General features: G+C 35.4%; 1 pseudogene; it reads left to right on the top strand.

The window, feature by feature from the left end:
• Positions 1-751: 751 nt before the first annotated feature.
• The window catches only part of LOC131875363 (uncharacterized), a 143,145-nt pseudogene continuing 116,666 nt past the window's right edge, over positions 752-27,230 (top strand).

Raw genomic sequence — 27,230 nt, 5'->3', positions numbered from 1 at the left:
ATTAAAATTGATTTTAAAGGAGAAGATAGCCAAACTCAAAGAAGTTCATGGTCGACAATAGTCCATTTGACAACCTCCTTTGTCTCAGAGAGCAAGTGGTATGGTAGGAAGGAGGCCTATCCATGTATCTTCTTAGAAAATAGCAAGAGAAGAAACAAGTGATGAAGAGGAGAGTAACAATGACAATGGAAGGTTAATAAGGAGAAAGGGTAAGAAGATGATGAGTGAAGAGCCTTCCCCTAAAATACAAACCAAGCCTTTTCAAGGAATCAGGATCATTTATCTTGAAGACTCAGACATATGTCCTTCACCATCACCTGTATCCTTTTCACCTGTAAGGCAGGATGAAGAACATATGGAGGAAGCTATGTTAATAGCAACAAGTGTAGAAATGCAACTTGGTGTTCCTCCTTTGCTTCCTAATCTGGAGTCGGATCTCACTCCTTTGGATATCCAAGGTAAATCTTTTAAATATTCAAGAAAGGTGGTGTGTGATAAGTTCCTTGAAGATGATACTTTTGTGAGAAGCCCAACCTTTCTGCAACTAGTATGGAAGATGAAGATTGAGGAATACAAAGGAAGAATTACTAAGAAGAAGGCCCAAAGGCCAGATAGATCAAATCAAGAGAACCAAGAAGAAGTAAAGAATGAGATGATGGAAGAATTTAAGGAAATCATTGATGATGAAGGCAAGAAGATTATAAGTTAGGGTGGAGTCCTGATCTTACCAGAATGGGACATAGTAGATGCAATGGCTTTTGATGACATCAGGAAGTCAAAGGGTCAACATTTCAATTCAGAAGAAGAAGTAAGGTTGGCATTACAAGAATCAAATTTTGTGGATGATTATGCAATCTTCGAAATATGGGCACTAGAGGAAGGAGATAGAATGCCTAACATTGGTGACTTAAACCCCAATTTGAGGGGAAGCCTTAGTATAAAAGGAACATCTAACACATCAAGTGTAGAGGCTACAAAGTTAAATCTTGATGTTGTTAAATTGGCACATGAGAGTGCAAAAAGAGAAGCCTTGGAAAAGGCAGAGATGATGAGAAAGTTTTATAAGATTTTTAATGATTACAATGCATCTCAAAAAAGGTGTGTGGAGCTGCAAACAAGAGTGCAACTCTTTGAGCAAGGACAAATAAAGGTTTCCTTTCCTACACTTATAGGGTCATCCAATCCATCAACATCTTGGTCATCACTGATGGTCCAAGGTGGAGAAGTAGTTCAACTTGATACAAATATTGGTATCCCTAGTATATCATTAGTCCCATATGATGATGATGATGAGCTTGAAGGTACAAGATCAACTGAACTGATTCAATCTTAGCTTCCAGAAAAGATTATCGAATTAGAGAATAAGCTAAAAGAATCAGAAGATCAATCAACTAGGAGAATATTACTTGCCAATAAGAGAATATTACTTACAATAGTGGCTTGCACATGCAGGAAGGCCAACTACCTAGAGCTCACTGCTCAATGAGAAGTCACATTGACTGACAATGAGGATTATACTAATCCAATGACTTGTACTGCTTTACAATAGCATCTCCAATGCCAGATTCAGTACTGGTTCTAACTCTATTCTTTACATATACCCTTGACCTATAATTTGCACATTAGGTCTCCCTAATAATTTTCTTTATGCTCGCTCCATTACCTCACTAAATGTCTACAATGATCTCCTTTATATACAAGAGTCATTTTACAATTTTCCAAGTTGGCTTACAATAATAAAAAAAATATTACATTTCAAAAATCCTATCGGCCTCTATGCCGGTATACATCTTTTCTTCTATGCCAATGTCGGTGTAGAGTGATCTTGTTGATGCTGGTGCACTGTCTTGCCTGTGTAATGCTTTGTCGGTGTGATGTCTTGCTAGTGCCATAGGATTGCAAGGTTGCCATCAATGACAAAGCCTTCAATCACATACAATGTCTCATTGGAGTGTCCATATGCCAACAACTAGTGGCTTAGGCTTTGAAGAAGGTCAAAGTTCAAACAACAAAGACACATCCACAAAGAAATAAAGTTCACCTCTTCAAATGAAGGTGAAGAAAAGAAGACATTCACTATAGGCAAGGATACCAGTAGAAAGACATATGCAAATGTTGTTGGAAATTGCCACACAAACTAGTATACACAAGCAATGAACAAGAGGCCACACTCATCATACCAACATGCAGATTCAAGGAGAAATGCAAGAGATGGCCATGAAGGATTCACCAAAGTCAACAAAATGAAGAGAAGACCCCCAATGAGGCAATCCTTTGTAGGACCCAAGCAACCTAACCGATATGTTTCAAACTTTCATGGTTATTATTATTGATGTAACAAATTTAGGCACAAAATAGATGACTATAGATTAACCAATAAGCCCTGTATGAGTTATGAAAGTAGTAATCCTTTTAATGTGCTCTGGGATATAAATGTTGTCTATTATCAATGCAATAGATATAGTCATAGGAGTTTTGAATGTATGAAGAATAAACTGATTCCCTACAATAATTTAAAGGATTTACCCTTAAATGAAAATGTGAAATGCTATAACTATCAAGAGTTTGGACACATAGCAAGGTTGTGTAAAAATAGGAAGATCAAGAAGAGGAAGAAAAATATTGATCAAGAATCGGTAGTTGAACCTGAGCACAAAATAGCAGCTGACAAGAAGAAGAAAACCAAACTGGTATGGGTTGAGAAAGAAAAAGAAAAGGCAGAATCAAATCTGATAGTGCAGACAACCTTACATGCTAAAAGGAAAAATCTATGGATTGTAGATAGTGGTTGCTCCAACCACATGACTAGTGACAAACAGAAATTTATCAAACTTGAAGACTAGAATGGTGGTTCAATAATATTTGGAGACAAATCATCCATCAAAATAAAGGGAAAAGGTACTCTAAGTATTTATGGCAAATTGAAGGCACGTGATGTATATTATGTGGAAGGCCTAAAGCACAATTTGTTGAGCCTGAGACAAATGTGTGACAAAGGTTATAAATTCACCTTTGACTCAACTGATTGCCAAATAAAGAAAGACAATACTGGTTAGGTTGTGGCAGAAGGAAAGAGAACAAATGGTAATGTTTATAATCTGAAGGAATACTATGAGTCCCAATGCATGTTAGGACAGGTTGATGAAATTTGGCTTTGGCACCAAAGACTAGGCCACATAAACTTTGTTAACCTAGTTGCAGTAAGAAGAAAGGGGTGTGTGAGGAATATTCCACCCATCATCAAACCAAAAAGCACATTTTATGATGAATGTGTGAAATGAAATCAAACTAAGGTGAGCTTCAGGAAAAAAGAGTACAACACCTCAAGACCACTTGAAATTGTGCATATAGATCTATGTGGTCCAACTACGACAAGAGGACTTGTCGATGAAAGATATTTTATGCTTTTTATTGATGATTACTCAAGAATAACATGGGTCACCTTCCTAAAAGATAAGTCACAAGCATTTGACAAATTCAAGATATTTAGGAAGATGATGGAGAAAGAAAGTGGGTGCAAGCTAAAATGTATAAGATCAGACTGGGGTGGAGAGTTCACATCAAATGAATTTGAAGATTATTGTGAAAAACATGGAATTAGAAGGCAATACATAGCCCCTAGGACACCACAACAAAATGGTGTGGTAGAAAGAAAGAACAAGACAGTTAAGGAGATGGCCATAACCATATTAAATGAGGAGAGTCTACCAGACACATATTGGAAGGAAGTTGTTCATACTTCTGTATATACTTTGAACCGGGTTCAATTAAGAACAAACAACAAAATAACACCTTATGAGTTGTGGTATGACCGGAAGCCATCTGTTAAATACTTCAAAGTATTTGGAAGTAAGTATTTTATCCAAAGAGATATGGATGGTCTAGGTAGTTTTGACTCTAGGAGTGATGAAGGAATCTTACTTGGTTACTCATCTAATAGTAAGGCCTACAAATGATACAATAAAAAATTAAGAAGAGTCATTGAGAGTGTGGATGTAAAAGTTGATGAGGACATGTACAAAGGAAGTCAACCACAAGTTAACTTGTGTGTTGATTCTGGTGATGAAGGTGAGGAAGCTCAGTCAAACAATGAACTAGAAGAAGCATCCAAGAAAGCTCCCAACTAGTATGTGCAATTGAATCTGTTGGTATTATGGATGACTTTGTCATGTGTTGCATTGGTTTTGTTATTGATGTCAACACTTGTCATACTTGTCATTTCTAGAGATCTACATTGATATTTTGTTTATGCATTCACCGACAGACTATTGTGCACTCACCGATAGGATATTTTGTTCACTGGCAGTGATGAAGACTTGTTATAATTTGGAGATCATTTGGCTATCTTGAAGACATTGATTGGAAGTTTAGTTTTGGTGTTTTGGATATTGGTCTAATCGGGTTGACACATTTTCCTTTACCGGCAGATAGGTCTTGGTTATTCACCGGTACACGTTTCATGTCCACATTAGCATTGCATGTCATGAAAATTGTTTATTGATTGAATATTGTATTGAGCCAACATGTTGTATCTTATTTGTAATTGTTTTTCATTGTAATATCTTCTATGAGCTGACCAACTCATTTGGTCCTTGGCTTTGTATAAATGTAAGATCATTTGATGATCATGAATATACATGGATATGGAATTAGTATAAGCAAATATTGAAGAGCAGATCCCTATGTGAATCAAGAAGACATCATTCGAAGGTTGAAGGAAAGGTTATGAAGAAGTTCTAAGCTTAAACTGATATTGAATCAAGTATTGTTGATTTTATTTTGTGTAGTACATTATCTTGGATTTAACCATCCATTTGTAAGTTAGTGAGACTTCCCATTTTGTCATTTGAGTAATGATCTCTAGGCGGTTGGACTTTCTGCATGTGTAGACCCTATTTTGTATACACATACTATCTGTAGTAGTATCATTTGATTATGGGTAAGGTTTCCCACTGTGGTTTTTCCCTCACTAGGTTTCCATGTCAAAATCTTTGTGTTATGTGTTGTGGATGTTGTTTCTCTTTCTATCTTTCACATTAAGTTTTACCGGTATTGCTACATTTGTTTAATTGTTATACTGACACTTGAGTTTGGTTTACTGACATTAAGGCTTAATTATTATATCTAGTAAATTGGATTGCAAATTTTATACAACTGGTTGACAACTGATTCACCCCCCTCTCAGTTGTCCTTCTGGGACCTAAAAATTGGTATCAGAGCAAGTCCTCTTTTGCAGAAGCCTAACAGCTTGAGGAGATCCTATGGTATCTAATGTTTTTAGGAAGGACAGTCCAAAGCTTGATGGAACTAACTATGGCATATGGAAGATCAGGATGGATACACATTTGAACTGCATTGGAAGAGACATATGGGATGTTACACAGAATGGGTATGTTTCTCCTACACTGGGTCAACCTAATCCACCTACATTGGCAAAGGATCAAGATAATGACTGCAAGGCAAGAGAAGCACTTTTGAGCGCATTGTCAGATTAGCAAATCATACGATTATCAAATCGATCTACTGCTAAGGCTATTTGGGACAAATTGGAGACACTAAATGAAGGAGATACCACTGTAAAAATTGCAAAATTGGAATGTTACCGGGTTAGGTATTAAAATCTAAAAATGGAAGAAGAAGAAGAAGAAAGATTTTCTTCTTTTATGGAAAGAGTTAATGAAATTGTTGTGGGAATACAATGTTGTGGTGGAACCTTAAGTGAAAATGAAATTTTATCTAAAGTCTTTAGAGCATTATCACTGGAATATAAAATGAAAGTGACTGCTATTAATGAATTGAGAACTATGCCTAACACTTCAGTTTCTAGAGATACATTGGTTGGTAAACTTTTAGCTTTTGAACTTGAAGAATTTGGTCCTGTTGCTATTGCTAAAAATAATTTGGCTTTCAAAGAATTATCATCATCAACATCACCATCATTTGAAAAAACTGATTGGAAAGCACTCTATGCAAGAGAACTTGAAGAAATGACAAAGGAGAATGAAGAACTTGAGTAATTGGAAGCTTTATTTGCTATGAAAATTCCTAGAGTTCCAGCAGGGAGTAAGTATGAAGGTAAAACAACCTTTAAATGTTTTAACTATAATAAAGTTGGTCATATTGCTTCTAGATGTCCAGATTGGCATGCTAGATTAAGGGATGAAGCAAAAAGAACATAGAATCCTAACCCTGATTATCAAAGATTCATATTTAAGAAGAATAGAGATAAATCATGTTATTATGTAGATGCAGGTGTTATAGATGACTTAGATGAAGATCTAGATGGTGGATGGGCTTTTTCTACTATTAAGGAAGATTCAACAGCACCTACTATCATAGCGGTAGAGCAGGCATTGGCATCAAAAATTGAAGAGAAGGATGAATGGATAATTGATTCAGGATGCTCACATCATATGACTGGAGACAAAAGAAAATTCTTATTTTTTCAGGAGATTAACAAAGGTCAAGTAAGATTTGGAGATGATAAAGCATGTTTAATCAAAGGAAAAGGTACTATATGTTTGGATGGTAAGCATAATACTGACAATGTTTACTATGTAGAAGGTTTGAAGCATAATCTTTTGAGTGTTGGTAAGCTAGTTGAAAAAGGATTTCAATTACAGTTCAAGAATGGGAAATGCAAAATCACTAATAGAACTGGATTGGAGATTGCAACCGATAATTAGACTAAAGGTAATATCTTTCACTTGAATTCTGGAGATAAGACATGTTTGATTGCTCATATTGATGAAATTTGGTTATGGCACAAGAGACTTTGTCATGTAAATTTTGATTGTGTAGTCACATAAATCTGTCCACTTAATTAAATGAATATTTAGTATTTATTTGATTATTTAACCATCAATCAATAATTAATTAAATTAATATTTAATTAATTTACCTTAACCTCTTCTCTTATTAATTAAATAAATTGTTCAATTTATTTGATTTAATTAACTTAAACCACATTTAGACCATTAATTAAATAAATAAATCATATTTGTTTAATTAAATCTTCTCTCACATTTAAATAAATTATCATTTAACCATCAATTAATATTTATTTAAAATCCTATTTATCCTCACCCACTTGAAACCTTTAATGGCTTCCCTTAAAGTCTTCAAACTTAATGGCTTCCTTCTAGAGTCTTCTTAGGCCTTTAATGGTTTCCCTTAAAGTCTTCAAACTTAATGGCTTCCTTCTAGAGTCTTTTTAAGCCTTTAATGGTTTCCCTTAAAGTCTTTAAACTTAATGACTTCTTTCTAGAGTCTTATTAAGCCTTTAATGGTTTCCCTCAAAGTCTTCAAGCATTTAAAGCTTGTTCTTCCTTTTTCTCATGTAAATAAATTAAGATTTATTTAAATAAAATCCAAAATTCACATTCACATTTTAATTAATTAATATTTATTTAAATATCTATCCAAATACAAATTACACCATTTAATTGAAATAAATGATTTTATTTTAATTGAAAATCCCAAAATTCCTCCCACTTTCATTCTCCTACAAAATCTACTTCCATGCCTAAATCCCTTCTAGATTGTTCTAACTCCTTCTAATTAGCCTAATCCTATCCTAATCATTGTCACATTCCTAAATAAAAGGAAGTCACTTCTCAAAAACCTCCAAAGTCTTCAATAACCATTAAAGGCTTTATGTCTTCAAATGGTTAACCTCTAAAGTCTTCCAAACCATTAAAGGCTCTTACATAACCATTTATAGTCAACTCACCTTTTACCTTTGGTTAGAGACTTTCCTCTAACTTAACAATCCTTTTGACTCATGGGTCTCTTCAAAGCATTTATTTCTTTGACTAAGGTAACTATTTAACCCTTGCACATTCATTTATCCCTTGGATAAAAGGAATATCCATTAACCTAACCCTAACCCAACCCCCTAGGGTAACCATCATGTCCCCTCAAGCATTTAATGCTCCTTATCTCTCCTCTCAAGCCTCCTCATGGTGACACTTGTCAACATGGGATTGGGTTGAAAGTCTCACATGGATTGAATATCTTTCAATCCTAACCCTTGTTAAGATTGCTCAATCTTAACCCTTCATTTCCCCATTTCTTCTATAAATAGAACCCTTATCCTCAAACAAGGAAGGAAGCATTAGAGTATTGTTACTATACTGGTATTAGCATAGATTTTTTTCATAGCATCACTATCTAAACTTGCATAGCATTTGTTTATCATATCCAACCATCTTGAATCTCCATAAGACTTCCATAGCAGTGCACAGCTGAGAGCTACACTCTTGTGGAACTTGGAGAGGATAGAAACAAGGGAGGAGCCACTATGAATGCTTTGGTTAGCATTTGGAGGAGTTTAGTTTACCTCTTTTGTCTTTGCATGCTTTCCATTTCTTATTTAGTATCTCTCTAGGTATTCCTATTTAGAATAATCTTTGGTTGCTAACACTAACATTTGCTTCTTATGTTCTTGTGTGTTGCCATCAAATAGATTTTCTAATCCTTTTTCCAGAGCATTAGATTGCATTGTGAAATCAGTTCAACTAAGGCAGTAAGAGATTTACCTAGGATTATGAAACCTCATAATCTGGTATGTAAGGAATGTCAAATGAGAAAGCAAGTTAGAACATCTTTTAAAATCATTACTAAGAAATCTAATGGTACACTTGATTTAATCCATACTGATTTATGCAGTCCAACAAGAACAAGAAGTTTACAAGGAGATAGATATTTTATGCTAATCATTGATGATTATTCTAGAATGTTTTGGGTTACTTTTCTCAGGGAGAAATCAGAAGCTTTTGGGAAATTCAAGATATTCAAAGCATTGGTAGAGAATGAAACCAGTAAGAGAATAAAATGCTTAAGATCAGATCAAGGAGGTGAATTTACATCTAGAGAATTTAATGCATTTTGTGAAGTGAATGGAATTAAAAGACAGCTATCAGCACCCCAGACAGCTCAACAAAATGGAGTTGTGGAGAGGAAGAACAAAACAATTCTAGATGCAACAAGAACTATGTTGATGAAAGAAAATCTACCTCACATGTATTGGAGAGAAGCAGTGAACACAATGGTTTACACTTTCAACAGAGTTCACATCAAAAGTGAAACTGATAAGACCCCTTTTGAGTTATGGTGTGGTCATATTCCTACTCTTAAATATTTTAGAATTTTTGGAAGAAAATGTTACATTAGAAGAGATGAATATGTTGGGAAATTTAATCCTCAAAGTGATGAAGGTATATTTACTGGTTACTCATCTAAAAGAAAGGCATATAGATGTTATAATAAGAGATTGTAGAAAATCACTGAAGGCACTAATGTGAAAATTGATGAGCACTTTAGAGGAGATTCTAGATCTACATAACTAACAATTGAAATGATCATAAATGAACTGACACAAATCCCACCGATATAGAATGAAGACTCTCACACCGACATCATCAAAAAATTCAACAGTGACAGAAGATTAGTAGCATGCAAGTACAAATCAGAACAAACCCAGGTATGTAAGATTGAATCATTCAGAGAATCAACTAATTGGAAATAAGAATCATGGTGTTATGAATAGAGGGAGACTGGCAAATGAAGAGGTATGTTTAATTTCTCAAATTGAACCAATATCTATTATTGAAGCATGTTAGGATGTGCATTGGATTAAAGCAATGGAAGATGAATTCGAACAAATTGAAAAGAATAACACATGGACTTTAGTTCCTTGCCCTAAAGACAAAAATGTAATTGGAACTAAATGGGTATAGAGGAATAAAATTAATGAAGATGGTGAAGTAATCAAAAACAAAGCAAGGTTAGTGTGTAAAGGATATTCTCAAAAAGAAGGAATTGATTATAATGAAACCTTTGCACTAGTAGCTAGAATTGAGGCAGTTAGACTATTTCTAGCTTTTGCAGCTCACAAGAATTACAAGGTTTATCAAATGGATGTTAAATGTGCTTTTTTGAATGGAGATCTTGAGGAAGAATTTTACATTGAAAAACCTAATGGATTTTCTTTAGCAGATAAAGATATGGTTTGCAGGTTAAGGAAAGCTTTGTATGGCTTGAAGCGAGCACCCAGAGCTTGGTATACTAGATTGGATAAATATCTTTTGAAGCTTGGCTACACAAAAGGTAATGCTAATAGTAACTTGTATTACAAGGCTACCAATGATGACATTTTGGTTATTGAACTATTTGTTGATGATATTATTTTTGGAGGTGAAGATGGTCTATGCAAGGATTTTGCTAACAAGATGCAGAAAGAATTTGAAATGTCTATGATTGGAGAGATAAAATTCATTTTAGGTTTGTAGATTTCACAGACAGATAAAGGGATAACCATTAGTCAAACAAAATACTTAAAGGAACTTTTAAAGAAATTTGGTATGGAAAATTCCAAACCGGTAAGCACTCCTATGACTACAACTGATAAAATGACTTTGAAGGATGAATCTACTCCTATTAATGTGACAAGGTACAAATCTATGATTGGAGGATTACTATATTTGAATCAAACAAGACTTGATATAATGAATGCAGTATGTATTGTATCTAGATTTCAAGGAAATCCTAAAGAAAATCATGAAACAGTAGTTAAAAGGATTTCTTGGTACTTACAAGGAACAACAAATCTTGGTTTATGGTATCTTAAAGATGAAAACTTTGATTTATGTGGATAAACTAATGCGAATTGGGCAGGTGATGTAGATGATAGAAAAATAACCACCAGAGGAGCTTTCTTTCTTGGTAGCAAACTGATTTCTTGGATAAGAAAAAAATAGACATGTACTTCTTTATCCACTGCAGAATCAGAATATGTGGTAGCACCAACTAATTGTACTCAAGAACTGGTAATCATCTATTGTGATAATTCAACAGCAATTGATATATCAAAGAATCTGGTATTTCACTCTAAGACAAAGCATGTTTCTATTAAGTATAATTTTCTAAAAGAGAATGTGGAAGCAACTGAAGTAAAATTGGTTTATGTGAATACTAAAGAGCAAATTGCAGATATCTTTACAAAGCCTTTGCCTAAGGAAACATTTGAATATCTTAGAGAGCATATTGGGGTAATTTCCCTTTTGGCAGAGACTTAGATGATAGAGTTTTGGCATCAAACTGGTAGGACTTATCAAAAAATCTATTTTTCGGCTTTGATGAGGGAGAGATACTTCTCAGGGGGAGTAGTTGGTAGAGTATTCTATTTCATGAAGCTTGATTGCTTTGGAATTTGATGTCAAAGGGGGAGAGATATCTATGGAAAAATGTCATTATCCTTTGGGGAGAGATTATTCATTGGGGGAGAGATTTTAACTCTCTGCATTTGTATTTTGATTTCTGGTATTGATCTATTCTAGGGATTGTTGGTTTTTGGTTTTTGGCATTTCTCCTTTGGCACTTAGATGGTTTTTCCATCAATGCCAAAGGGTGAGATTGTTGGTATTATTGATGACTTTGTCATGTGTTGCATTGGTTTTGTCATTGATGTCAACACTGGTCATACTTGTCATTTTCTGGAGATCTACATTGATATTTTGGTTATGCATTCACTAGCAGACTTTTGTGCACTCACAAACATGATATTTTGTTCATTGGCAATGAAAAAGACTTGTTATCATTTGGAGATCATTTGGCTATGTCGAAGACATTGATTGGAAGTTTGGTTTTGGTGTTTTGGATATTGGTCTAATCGGGTTGACACATTTGCCTTTACTGGCAGATAGGTCCTTGTTATTCATCGATACACGTTTCATGTCCAAATCAATATTGCACGTCATGGAAATTGTTTATTGATTGAATATTGTATTGAGCTGACATGGTGTATCTTATTTGTAATTGTTTTTCATTATAATATCTTCTGTGAGCTGAACTACTCATTTGGTCCTTGGCTTTGACATAAATTTGTGCATAAAAAAAGATGGAAACCACATGATCATTATGGTTGTGTATGTAGATGACATTATCTTTGGAGGAAATAAGGACACCCTCTTCAAAGAATTTGCTGATCAAATGCAGTCTAAATTTGAGATGTCAATGCTTGGTGAATTCACATACTTCCTTGGTTTGTAGATATTGTAGTAAGATAAGGGAAACTTTATCTCACAAATCAAGTATGGAAAGGAAATGTTGAATAAATTTCAACTAGAGGATTGTAAACTAATAAGTACTCCCATGATCACCAAAAGTAAATTAAGAAAGAATGATGAGTCACTGGTGGTGGATCAGACTTTGTATAGATCCATGATAGGTAGTCTATTGTATCTAACTATCTCTAGACCAGATATGGTATAGGCAGTATGCATGGTGGCCAGATTTCAAGTTGCACCTAAGCAGTCACATATGAATGTTGTAAGCAGATTCTTTAGGTACCTACAAGGAACACATAGCTATGGATTATGGTACCCTAAACAAGGGAAATTCATCTTGGAAGCATACACTGATGTTGATTGAGCAAGTTGCATTGATAATCGAAAGAGCACAAGTGGTGGTGCATTCTTTCTAGGTGACCGATTGGTCTCATGGCATAGCAAGAAGCAGGACTCCGTCTCTCTATCAACTACTGAAGAGGAATACATTGCTGCTACTACAAGCTACTCTCAGGTGCTTTGGATGAAGAAGACCCTCAAAGAAATACAGGTGGACATCATAGATCCTATACTCACTAGGTGTGATAATTCGAGTGTAATCAACATAGCAAAGAATATGGTGATACATTCCAGAAAAAAGCACATTGCTATCAAGTATCATTTTCTCAGAGAGAAGGCTGAAGGATAGGAAGTAAGCATGGATTATGTTCCTACTAGAGAACAAGTAGCAAAAATTTTCATTAAACCATTATTGGTAAGCACCTTTGAGTACCTAAGACACAAGGGGAGTTGTGTCATCTAACTTATGCACTTGAGAAAAGAAGGATTTATGCTATTCAAGGGAGCTCATAGAAGTCTAAGGGGGAGCTTAGTATGGATCTAAGGGGGAGAGTATAGTACCCTTTGTCATTGTGTCAAAGGGGGAGAAATGTAATGTTGTGAAGTGTCTTGCAGTAAGTTGACATCAATGCCAAAGGGGAAGATTGCTGGCATTTGGCATTAAGTTGTCATTGATGCCAATCAGTTTGCCAAGGTGACTGGTATGATGGCAATAAACTTGAAAGCAAGTAAATAGAAGGAAGAGTACCAATATACATGTGAATTGTGTCATCTATCTATAAAGAAGGCTTATTGATAAGGCACAAACCTAGATGAAGGTTGTTTGTGTGTTGTTTGTGTGTTTTGAAGGCACAACAACTAGTGAACAAGACATAAAGGATGGTTGATGGTCATACCAATAAGACAGACTAAACCAGTAGTCAACCTTGGTCGATAAAGTATGTCAAACCGACATAGGAAGCCAATAAAAGATGGATCACAACAAGCATGACAAATGGATGCTAAGTGGAGGTATTTCATAGGTTGGTCGAGTGTGCATCGATGTAATAAATATGTAGGTAGGTCATCTTTAATGAGGAACTTGTAAGTCATGAAGGATGCTAGAAGATTGCATCTCAAGGAAGGTAGGCTAGAAAATAAATTGCACTAATCTTGCAAGAATATTTGATGTTTGTACTTGTTAGGTGAAGGAAACAACAAAGCCATTAATGGTGAGTGACAAAGAAAAACAAAAAAGCATGGTGCAAATCTCTAGAATTAGAAAATGCATATTGAAATACGAAGTTCTACTGGTGATTAAACATTTTCATAAAGATCATATCCCTAAAAAGAAGATTGAATCAAAGGGGATTTGGATTGAGTTGGAAAAGGAAAACCTAACATGGCAGTATTTGAATGCATTCTTGGTGAGAATCCATGAATATAAATACATGAGCTCAAAATAGAAAGGATTGATTCTTGTGGAGAAGGAAAAAAGGGTTGAGTGCAGAGAAGAATCATCTCCCTTAGAGTTTATTCTAAGTAAGTTGCAAAGTGAGTCAACATGAAAACTGATGAGAGGGTTTAGTAGGTAGTGATTTAGTACTAGTATAACTGTAGTAGGTTCAACAATTGAGCAAACAGGTAAGGTGTGGTTGAGCAAGGCGACATCCAACTATGACACAGTGAGTTGTGAGAGTAAGAGAGAGGGAGAGGAGAGGCCAAGAATTAGAGAGAGTGATCTCATAACTAGAAGAGATCTATTTGACCAAAGAGTTGCAGAATTCATTTGCAACAAGAAGCCATAACTATATCTAGATTATATTTCAATATACATCACCAAGTTGGAGCTCCTTGGGTTGGTACCCTAATTCAATAAGGGTTGGTGCTCCTTGTGTTGGTGCCCTAAATACTTGTAATTTAGTGTTTTACTTGTGAGGCTAGATTGGAGTAGTAGTCTCCAACAACTTTTCTCACCAAGGTTTTTCCCATATTGGGTTTTTCCTCATACATCTGGTGTTGTGGGTTGCATTTGTGTGATTGTCTTCTTTGGTCTCATCCTTTGGTTTACTAGTTTGATTGTTTAGTACTTAAGATAACAACTAGTACTCTAAAGTTGCCTTAAAATAGATAAGAGTTTAAGGACCATTGATTCACCCCTTCTCAATGGTACTTTGTGTTCAACAATTGCCTTCTTGGTAGACCAGATGAGAAAATAACCTCCCAAATAAAGATGAGGCTTTGCAGTTGCACACATGGAGTTACTAGGATGTAGTTGGAGGTTGATGGCATGGAGTCATCAAGAGTGGTAACCAGTAAATAAAGAGATTGGTATGCACTGAAGTGAACAAAGAGATAAATGTGAAGTGCTCTAAATTTAATGGTGAGATGCATGATAACTCACCCTACATATCTGCCAAGGAACGAAATGTCTGTTGACTGATAAGTGTAGTTCACCAACAAGACAAAAAACGTCATGGAAAGATGGTTAACTAGAAAAGTATGATGTACATGTAAGGCTAGAGGACTAGTCGTGTGTTGGTCAATGACAGAGTCTAAACTGACATGAGGACTAAGATAACATTGATACTGACAGAGGTGCCACATGGAGTTGAAGTGGAAAACATGCACATGTCGGTGAAGTGTGTTGGTGAGGTAGTTGGTCATAGATCAACATTTGTGTCGAATGCATGATTCATTGGATGTGTTGTAGAGACTTGTGGCTCGAAGCAAAAGGATAGACTAAGATCAACATTGGTGATGCAAGGATTGAGGAAGAATGCAATGGTGCAGGCCAGATTGAGTAGAGGCAACTACAAGGATCATTTAATCAGAACATGGCCGACAAACAATTAGAGCATGGGCTAATAGAATAAAATATAATAAACTTGCACTAGAAGGCATGTGAATGGCCGTGATGTGCAAGTAGTTGCCTTGGAGGTCTGATCTGATGAGATTCAACTAGATATGATATGCCTCATGATTAATGGAGAAAAACCCTAATCGTGCCAATGTTTGAATTTGTGTTTTTGTGGGAAACCTGGGTATAAGTATGTAGACCAAAGATTGGTGGGTTTGATGTTGCATGCCAGATGTAGGGGAAAGATAGTGTGTTGATTAGTCAGAGTGTTGAAAAGAAAATACATTGAAGTGACTAAGTTCTCAAAGAGTTTAACCGACAAGAAGGGTATAACCAACAAGGTGAAGGCAACCATTGAACTGTCACCAAGTATGAAAGTGGTGTGAAACAAAGTGTGAACTGGTAGAGAAGAGGTGGAGTAAGAAAAGATCAACCAAGGAAGAAGCAGAGAAGAAGTAGAATTAGGTAGAGAACCAAGCATGGTTCAACCAGTAAGCAGGAGAAACCAGTAGCAGGTGTGAGGTCTGATAATTGTCCTACTGATAGAATCAAAACTGGTGAAGTAGCAACAACAGGTGCAAATGAACAGAGAGAGGAAGTGAGAAGAAGGAATAAGAGTATAGAGAATCGACAAAGAATAGAACAGAGGTAGAGTGATAGAAGGAAGAGTAGTCAATTGGTAATACAGAGGAGGGTTGAAACTAATAGGGTGAAGTGTATGTAGTGGTTACAAGATTCACTTGTAATTGGATTATTACTTTTGTATTTGATAATGTTTAATGTAGATCACTTAGTTGGAGCTTGGTGCATGGGTTGGTGCTCCTTTGGGTTGGTGCCCATAAACTATCAAGAGTTGGTGGATGGGTTGGTGCTCCTTTGGGTTGGTACCCATAAACTATCAAGAGTTGGTGCATGGGTTGGTGCTCCTTGGGTTGGTACCCTAAATCAACAAGGGTTGGAGCTCCTTGGGTTTGTTGGTATTATGGATGACTTTGTCATGTTTTGCATTGGTTTTGTCATTGATGTCAACACTTGTCTTCTTGGAGATCTACATTATTGTTTTGACATTATGGTCTATTCGTATACTGTTCATCAGTAGTGATGATGACTTGTCATTATTTGGAGATCATTTGGTTATGTCGAAGACATTGGTTGGAAGCTTGGAATTGGTGTTTTTCTTATTGGTCGAATCAGGTTGACATATTTTCTTTTACCAATAGATAGGTCTAGGCTATGGACTGGTACACATTTCATGTTCATATCAGCATTGCATGTTATGGATATTGTTTATTGATTGGTTATTGTATTGAGCCGATATGTTGTAACTTATTTGTAATTGCTTTTCATTGTAATATCTTTAGTGAGCCGATCTATATATTTGGTCTTAGGTTTTGTATAAATGTAAGACCATTTTGATGATCGGATATGTATATGTATATGGAAATGGTATGAGCGAATATTAGCAGATCCTTGTGCGAATCAAGAAGACATCATTTGAAGGTTGAAGGGAAGTTATGAATATGTTTAGCACTTAAACCTTTACTGAATCAGGCATTGTAGATGCTATTTTGTGTAGTACATTATCATTGGATTTAACCATCCAATTGTGTAGTTAGTGTGACTCCAATTTTGTCATTGAGTAGTGAGCTCTAGGTGGTTGACCATTCTTCATGTGTAGACCCCATTTGTATACACATACTATCTGCAGTAGTATCATCCGATTGTGGGTAATGTTTACCACCGTGGTTTTTCCCTCATTGGGTTTCCATGTCAAAAATCTTTGTGTCATGTGTTGTGTATGTTATTTCTCTTTCTGTTTTGCACATTAAGTTAAACCGGTATTGCTAATTCTATTTATCTATTTTACCAACACTTAAGTTTGGTTTACGGATATTAAGTTTATATTGTAATATCTTGCATATGGATTACAATTTTATATAACGGGTTCACAACTGATTGAGCACCCCCCTCTCAATTTTCCTTTTGGTTCCTAACAATTGGTATCAAAGGTAAGTCCTCTTTGTGCTGAAGCTTAACAACTTGAGGAGATCCTATGGCAGCAAATATTTTTAGGAAGGATAGTCCGAAACTTGATGGAACTAACTATGGCATATGGAAGATCAGAATGGAACCACATCTGAACTGCATTAGAAGATATATATGGGATGTTACAAAGAATAGCTATGTTTCTCCTTTATCGAATCAACCTCATCCACCAACATTGGCTAAGGATTTGGAGAATGATTTCAAAGAAAGAGAAGCACTTTTTAGCACATTATTAGATTAGCAAATAATGGGATTATCAGACCAATCTACTACTAAAGATATTTGGGATAAATTGGAGACACTGAATGAAGGACATTCCACTATCAAAATTGCAAAATTAGAATGTTACCAGGTTAGGTATGAAAACTTAAAAATGGAAGAAGATGAAAGAATTTCTGCTTTTATGGAAAGAGTTAATGAAATTGTTTTGGGAATACAATGTTGTCGAGGATCCTTAAGTGAAGATGAAATTGTATCTAAAGTCTTAAGAGCATTGCCACCGGCATATAAAATGAAAGTGACTATTATTAATGAATTAAGAACCATGCCTAATACTTCAGTTTCTAGAGATACTTTGGTTAGTAAACTTTTAGCTTTTGAACTTGAAGAACTTGGTCCTTTTGATACTATAAAGACTGATTTATCATTTAAAGCATCATCATCATCAACATAATCATCATCTGACAAAAATGACTGGAAAGCACTCTATGCAAAAGAAATTGAAGATATGAGAAGAGAGAATGAAGAACTTGAAGAATTGGAAGCTCTATTTGCTAGGAAGGTGCCTATAGGTTGAGTAAGGTGTAAGTGTGAAAGTAAAGCACCTTTCAAATGTTTTAATTGCAATAAAGTTGGTCATATAGCTTCTAGATGTCCTGATCAACATGCTAGACTAAGGGAAGAAGCAAAATGATCATATAAGCCTAACCTTGATTATCAGAGAATTAGATTTAAGAAAAACAAAGATAAATCATGTTACTATGCAAATGAAGGTGTTACAGATGATTCAGATGAAGATCCAGATAGTGGATGGGATTTTTTTGCAATAAAAGAAGATCAACCGACACCTATTGTCAAACTAGTAGAGCAGGCATTGGCAAAAAAAATTGAAGAGAAGGATGAATGGATAATAGATTTTGGATGCTCACATCATATGACTGGTGAAAAAAGCAAATTCTCATCTTTTCAAGAAATCAATGGAGGTCAAGTGTGGTTTGGAGATGATAAAGCTTGTTTAATCAAAGGAAAAGGTACTATATCTTTGGATGGTAAGCATAATACTTACAATGTTTACTATGTAGAAGGATTAAAGCATAATCTTTTGTGTGTTGGTTAGTTAGTTGAAAAAGGATTTCGGTTACAATTCAAGAATGGAAAATGCAAAATCACAAACAAAACTCGATTGGAGATTGCAACTGGTAATTAGACTAAAGGTAATATATTTCATTTGAGTTCTAGTGAAAAGACATGTTTGATTGCACACATTGATGAAAGTTTGCTATGGCATAAGAGACTTTGTCATTTAAATTTTGATTGCATTGTAAAAATCAGTTCAACTAAGGCAGTAAGGGATTTACCTAAGATTGTGAAACCTCATAATCCGGTATGTAAGGAATGTCAAATGGGAAAGTAAGTTAGAACAATATTTAAGAGCATTACTAAGAAATCCAATAATATTATTGATTTAATACACACTAATTTATGTGGTCAAGTAAGAACAAGAAGTCTACAGAGAGAGATATTTTATGCTAATAATTGATGATTATTCTAGAATGTGTTGGGTTACTTTTCTCAGGGAGAAATTAGAAGCTTTTGGAAGATTCAAGATATTCAAGGCAATGGTAGAGAATGAAACCGGTAAGAAAATCAAATGTTTGAGATTAGATCAAGGAGGATAATTTACATCTAGAGAATTTAATGCATTCTATGAAGTGAATGGAATTAAAAGACAACTATCAGCACCCTAGACACCTTAGCAGAATGGAGTTGTGGAAAGGAAGAACAAAACTATTCTAGATGTAGCAAGAACTATATTAATGGAAGCAAATCTACCTCATATGTATTGGAGAGAAGCAGTGAATACAATGGGTTATACTTTCAACAGAGTTCACATCAAAAGTGAAACTGGTAAGACCCCTTATGAGCTATTGTTTGGTCATGTTTGTAGTCTTAAGTATTTAAGAATATTTGGAAGCAAATGTTACATTAGGAGAGATGAATATGTTGGCAAATTTGATCCTAGAAGTGATGAAGGAATATTTCTTGGTTATTCATCTAAGAGCAAGGCATATAGATGCTATGATAAAAGGTTACAAAAAATCATTGAGAGTACTAATGTGAAGATAGATGAACACTTTAGAGGAGATTCAAGATCTATAGAACTGGCAGTTGAAATGATCATAAATGAACCAACATAGATCCCACTGGTACAGAATGAAGACCCAGTCTCACCAACATCATCAGAAAACTCAGCTGTGACTAAAGAAGAACAACATGTAAGTGGAAATCAAAGCAAACCCAAGTATGTAAGGTTGAATCATTCTGAGAATCATATAATTGGAAACAAGAATCAAGGTGTTATGACTAGAGGAAGATTGGCAAATGAAGAGGTATGTTTAATTTCTCAAGTTGAACCAGCATCTGTTATTGAAGCATGTCAGGATGTACATTGGATAAAAGCAATGGAAGATGAATTAGAACAAATTGAAAAGAATAATACTTGGACATTGGTTCCCCGGCCTAAAGACAAAAATTTAATTGGAACTAAATGGGTATATAGGAATAACCTTAATGAAGATGGTGAAGTAATTAGAAACAAAGCAAGATTAGTTTGTAAAGGTTATTCACAGGAAGAAGTAATTGATTATAATGAAACCTTTGCACCGGTAGCCATAATTGAGGTAGTTAGACTATTTCTTGCATTTGCAACCTATAAGAACTATAAAGTTTATCAAATGGATGTTAAATGTGCATTTTTTAGTGGAGATCTTGAGGAACAAGTTTACATTGAACAACATGATGGATTTTCTTTGACAGATAACAAAGATATGGTTTGCAGGTTAAGGAAAGCTTTATATGGTTTGAAGCAAGCTCCCAAAGTTTGGTATGCTAGATTGGATAAATGTCTTTTGAAGCTTGGTTACACAAAATGTAATGCTAACAACAAATTATATTACAAGGTTACCAATGATGACATTTTGGTTATTGAAGTATTTGTAGATGACATCATTTTTGGAGGAGAAGATGGTCTATGTAAGGACTTTGCTAACAAGATGTAGGAAGAATTTGAAATGTCTATGATTGCAAAGATAAAATAATTTTTTAGGTTTGCAAATTTCACAGACAGATAAAGGGATATTCATTAGTCAAACAAAATACTTGAAGGAACTTTTGAAGAAATTTGGTATGGAAAATTCTAGACTGGTAATACTCCTATGACTACAACCAATAAAATGACTTTGAAGTTGAATCAACTCTTGTTAATCCAACAAGGTACAAATCTATGATTGGAGGATTACTGTATTTAACTCAAAAAAGGCCTGATATAATGAATGCAGTATGTATTGTATCTAGATTTCAAGGAAATCCTAAAGAAAATTATGAATCTGCAGTTAAAAGTATTTTCTAGTACTTACAAGGCACAAAAAATATTGGTTTATGGTATCCTAAGAATGAAAATTTTGATTTATGTGCATACACTGATGCAAATTGGGAAGGTGATGTAGATGATAGAAAGTGCAAAACCATAGGTGCATTCTTTCTTGGTGGTGTAGATGTCTAAAAATGGTCAACGCTTGCAGAGTCATACTTTAACATTTGTGCATTGCCTTATTTTAGGTTTTTGTGTCGCATTAACATTTCTTCTATGTTGTGTACTTGGTCTTTATCATTTGCGAGCATTGAGTCCTTCTTCTACATTCTTCATTCATCTCACTCTCGAATTTGGTCTTGTCAACAACAATCTTCAGTCATGATTTTGGTCAATCTTATCCTATTGCATCAATGTGCATGCTCATTTGTCATCATTTTGGACATCGTCAATCCTAATTAGGGTTTTGTCCTCTTATCAATCTTATCATCATGCGACCGATTTGTCATCGATCATGGTCATTTTCAATCTTGTCATCTTGCAATCTATTTTGTCATCGATCCTTGTCCTCTTGTCAACTTTGTCATTTTGCGATTGATTTGTGATCGATCGTCGTCGTCCTTCTCAATCATGTCAATTTGGATCAATTAGTCATTGTTCCTTGTCAATTGGTGCTTTTATCAATCAAATCATTTGTCAGCATTGGTCCTTTATCAGTTAAAATCATGATCAAATTGAATTGATATCAATTATCTTTTGTCAAGACCTAATTGTCATTCTTGCATTTTCTAATTCATCTTCTAGGGTTTCATGATTTATTCGTTTAACCCTGTTTGTCATTTCTCCCTCTAGGATTAGTAAATTATTTATTTATCCTAAGTCTTCATGTCACAATTAAATTTTTATTTAATTGGCTAAATAATTCCTCCCTTTTTGTGAATTAATTAATAAATGACAAATTATTAATTAATTTACCTAATTTTCCAATTTACCTAATTTCCTATTTTTCATCAATTTCTAATTCCTCATTTCCTAATTTCTATTTCATCCTTTTTTCAATTCTCTCCTATTTTTCTCCTCATTTCATGGGAATGACATTTCAATTTGTCATAATTTGTCATAATTGACAATCAATCAATTTTGACATAGAAATTTGTCAAAATTTTGTCATAATCATCAATCAATCAATCTTGCATAGCAAGTGCAAATTTGTCATAATTTGTCATAATTGACATTCTTGGTTTGCAATTTACATTCAAATCTCTTCATGCTAATTTGATCTTTTCTCCAATTTGTCTATAAATTGGATGAATTTCTTCAATCCCAACTAATCACTTTTTCGAATCCCTGATCCCTGGTCGAATCAATCACACTTCTAGTATTCTTGCACTACTATCTTATCTACTTGCTTTCACATCATGCTTATGCACTTGTAGGTGAGATCCACAAATAAAGCTATTTGAAGGAGAAAGAAGGACAATGGATATTTCTGGAGGAGACATTCATGTTTGCGTTGGTTTACATTTGCATGTGAATGTTTTATTTCCCTTTCTCTATTGAATGTTTTAAGGATTGATCATTGCATTTGAGCTTTCATTATTGAGCTAGATTAATATTGATTTGCTTGTGATGATTTCCGATTTCCTATCTACATTAATTGGTGAAATCGATGTGAACTAACCCCCTAACCATGCTTTTGAGTGCTTTTGAGATGATTTGCAAGTGAAAAACCCAAGAAACGGGGTAATGCAGGCTTTTTTGGGCACTTCTGCGCTTGTGTAGGAGCAATCTGCACCCGTGTCAAGCATTCTGCACCTATGTCTGAGACTTCTGTACCTATGTCAGAGACTTCTGTGCCTATGTTGCAACATTCTACGCCTGTGTTGCATCATTCTGCACCTGTGTCAAGCATTTTATGCCTGTGTAAGTCAAGAAATAGAGATTAATAAAAAGCAGTGTTTTTACTTGCAAATTGGTTTGTTTTTCATTTTGTTTCTGCTTTTTGGTTTCATGGTACTGATTCTTTATGCATCACCCTAGCATCATGCATGACAAAGACAAAAAATGAAACTACTAACACATTTTATGCAGGTTCGATAGTCAAAGACTAAGCATATCAAACTTCTGACTTGGGTTTTGCAGGTTGCCTTGGACTACAACTAAACTATCTATTTGTAATTCATATTTAGGCACCTAGTATGATTTCTAAATAGGATGGAATGAACATATGTTTGCTTTGATTTTTGAGTTTGACATTGGAGTAGGAGAGTATGCTCTCATCCTTCTTAGGGTGATCAGAAAATTAAGATCTTGACAACTATCCCTCAACAAGAAGTGGTTCCTTACATGCATAAAAGTGGATCAAATTTTAAGATGCAAGAAAGCTTCACGACTGGAATGCCTGATGTCACCAATGTCCAAAACAATTCCACAATGCAACAAAGTTCTTATGTCCCGTTAAGCTCAATATATTTGCCAAATACTATTGTGACAGATCCTTCGATAATGGTGACACAAAGAGCTATGGATAGTGGTTTTCCCCAACAACAAACGTTGCAACAATTGAGTAATACATAAAAGGTACAATCGAATGTGCAAACAAACAATGCACAACAACAACAATATCGCATTTGACAACAAATTGCAGCGCCTTCTGCCTCATTACAAGTTAATGCAAACTTACAACCACCACAATGGATTGGACAAACAACACAACAAGTTAATGCAAGTGCCATACCCCATCTTAAGGAGAAACAACAAAAACCACCCAAACAAACTTTTTTGCAAATGATGGGATTTACACCACGACAATAATTGGCGCAAAGTTAGAAAATTCTGATTTGTCAGCATCAACAACAACATGTGCCTCAATATGTGCCAAGACAAACAAGCTATCATACTTCACAACCGCAATTGACGCCTATGCAATATCAACAACACCCTCAATTGCAATATCAACCCAGGCTACATACAATGATGCCACCACAAGAAGCACAACAACAAGGCCAATATCAAGGCATGGCACAACCACAACAACAAGAGGTGTACCAAGAACATTATATGTCAGAGACACCAAAGATGGCAATTTCAGAGCATCAACAACCGATCGGAAACACGATGTATCGATAAAGAGTACCCACCATGATTAATGATGGACCTCCAAAATCTGATACAATTGCGTAATAGCTTGAGAAGTTGCAATGACAAGTTGATGCATTAAAACTAAAGGAACAAAGAAGTTGTACACAGATCAAGATTTATGTCCTAATCCATTTGACAAGAGCTTATACATGCCTCCATTCCCTAATCATTTTGAGGCACCTAATTTTGAGAAATATAAAGGGAATGGTAATCCAAAAGGTCACATTCAAGCATTTTTTGCGGCATGTACTAAAGTGAGTTATGAGGAAACATATTTAATGCTCTTATTTGCCTGAAGTCTCACAGGACAAGCCATGGATTGGTATTCACATCTACCAGGAAACATAAAGACTTGGTCAGAATTGGCTCAAAAGTTTATATCTCACTTCCCATTCAACATCGACAGTGACGTGACTATGTCAAATTTATGCAACACCAAGCAAAAGCAAGGTGAACCGTTAGTGAATTTCTTGCAATGGTGGTGATGCTTGTATAGTTGTTCTTCCCTAGATATACCTGAAGAACAACAAGTGAATCTATTTATCCAAAATTTGGTCCCAAAAATGATGTATGAAGTAAAATTAAAAAGTCCTAGTACTATTGAGAAACTCATTAAGAAAAGGATGAACATTGAAACTGCTCTTGTAGCTAAGGGAATCATTAAGCTCAATAAAGATAGTGACAACACAAACAATTTAGGGGACAAAAATAGATTTTGGCATAAAAACAAGAATGCCACTAATGATGGAGTTGTTGATGCAAGAGCAGTGAATGCAAATCAACCCCCATTCACAATCAAGAAATTGAGTGTTCCTAATATGTCAACTATGGAACAAAATCAAACACCAATGAGCAATGTTACTCAACAGCCACAATACCAACAGCATACTCAACAGTACACTCAACAATATAATCAACAACAAGGCCAGCAACAAAATGAGCAATGTAAACCTTTTCGATCAAGGGATGGACCTCCTCGATAGTTTATGCCATTGGGAGAGCCTATTGAGTCACTAATGAAACAATTAATACAAGCCAAATTTATCAAGTTACCTGATATCAAGGCAGAACTAGTGGTAAATCTTCATTGGTGGAATGATAATGCATATTGTGAGTACCCTCGGTCAAAAGGACATAAAACCGTGTCATGTTTTCAATTGAAACATATGATTCAAGACTTGTTAGAGAAAGGAGTAATTGAGGTAGATCTGCCCAACGTGACCTCTAACACTGATCATACAATTTTCAAAACTCCTTTCCTTGATCATGACAAGGGTAAAGCATCTTCTTCAAACTCTACCCAAACAGCAAATTATGAAAACACTAGTTATAACAATGTCATCAATTGTTTTTGAGCATCAAATGAGTATGTTGCCACCCTAAGAATAAAGTGACAAGATCCTTCTTGCGCAGTCACCACTCATCGATCCAAAATAGTCCTGAAAGAAGCTCCTGCAGTTCCTCCCAAATCAACTCCTGTGAGTCAGTATAATCTCCTAGATCATCTAGGAAAGACACCTGCACAAATATCAATCCTTGAGTTGTTAAAAATGTCCCCCATGCATCACATAGTCCTAGATAAAGCTTTAATTGAGTCCACTGTCCCAATAGACATTGATGTTGACCAGTTTCAAGCCTGAATTGGACATCTAGCTATTTCCCAAAACATTGCATTTTCTCATAATGATATTTCACCTGATAAGCTCCCTCATAATGCTCCTTTACATCTTGAAGTCTTTGTCCATAATTGTGAAATTTGACAAGTCTTGATAGATGGCAGAGCAGGTCTTAATATTTGTACCTTGAGAGTGGTCATTGGCCTTGGTTATACAGAAAAGGACATTGATGCTTCTAGAAGAATAACAATCAAAGCATATGATGATGCTGAGCGCCCATCTAAAGGGATAATTACATTACCTATCAGAGTCGATCCAGTGACAGAAAACACTTTCTTACAGGTCTTAGACCTTGATCTCCCTTACAATATGATTCTTGGCTGTCCATGGATCCATGCAATGAAAGTAGTACCATCCACCTATCATCAATGTTTAAAATATCCTTACAATGGAACTAAGATAACAATTCCAGGAGATCCTAATCCATTTCAATTCTATGCTACTCTAAAGAATTCCCCTCAACAGCAAGTCCCAGTCAATAGAGAGGCCCACTCACATAGTTATGTGGATCCTAATGAATTGTTAGATGTTGTCGAAGGAAAATTGAAGATACAGGACCAAGGATGTGGAGAATATTCAATGGATCAAACATTCCTCATCAGGAATTTACCAATATCTCCAAAATCATATGGCAAACCACATTTGTTGCAAAAGGAACCTAAAGTAGTTATTCAATATTAGCCTCACACTACATTTACAAGATGGGGTGAACTTGACAAAGAAGCCTTAGATGATGATGTCATAGATTGGCTTTATAAGGATCCAACTGAGACCCCACCTATCAGGTTGTTGATAGAATTGTACGAAAAAAGATTTACTATGTTGTAGAAGAAAGGATATGATGGCTATAGTGGCTTAGGCCTGGACAAGAAGGGAAGGCGAGAACTTGTTATACCCAAGATGTGACCTCCAACTTTAGGGTTAGGTTTTGTACCATTGCAAATTGGATCCTCATCTACCAAAGTGACCACGTGTGGAAAAGGGCATAACTCTGATGATGAAATAACACCTAAGGATACTCGACCCAAAACTGATTCCAATGAATGGGAGTGGAGTTCTTTTTCTTCTAGCTCCTATGCCCTTGACAATGTTTTCCTTGACCCTGATGATTTTCCTATGGAAGACAAACATGAAATAACTCCCCTTCCCAAAACATGTCCTAATGCTTGGATAGAGTCATTCTGGGACCCAAGCTCTGAATCAGATATGAGCAGTTCAGAGAGTGATACCATAGATGTTTACATCTTTACCATCTCAGTCCTCTCTCTACTAAAAACTAATGATGACATGCCCCTTGTCTATCCCCAGCTTATCCAACATGACCAACAAGAACCACTCACATTGGATTGTTTTTAAAATGACAAAGCAATTGCAAAATTCCTTGGACTACGAGAAGGCATACCACAACGTGATCATAAGGTAGGATTCGCTATTGATCTAGATTCCACAGCATATTTTGGGGAGTCAACTCCATCTTCTATGTCAAGCATTCTGCACCTATGTCAGAGACTTCTACGCCTATGTCTGAGACT

This window comes from Cryptomeria japonica, chromosome 4, assembly GCF_030272615.1.
Source record: "Cryptomeria japonica chromosome 4, Sugi_1.0, whole genome shotgun sequence".
Taxonomy (NCBI): Eukaryota; Viridiplantae; Streptophyta; class Pinopsida; order Cupressales; family Cupressaceae; genus Cryptomeria; species Cryptomeria japonica.
The sequence above is the reverse complement of the archived record's forward strand: the minus strand, read 5'-3'. Positions and strand labels throughout refer to the sequence as shown.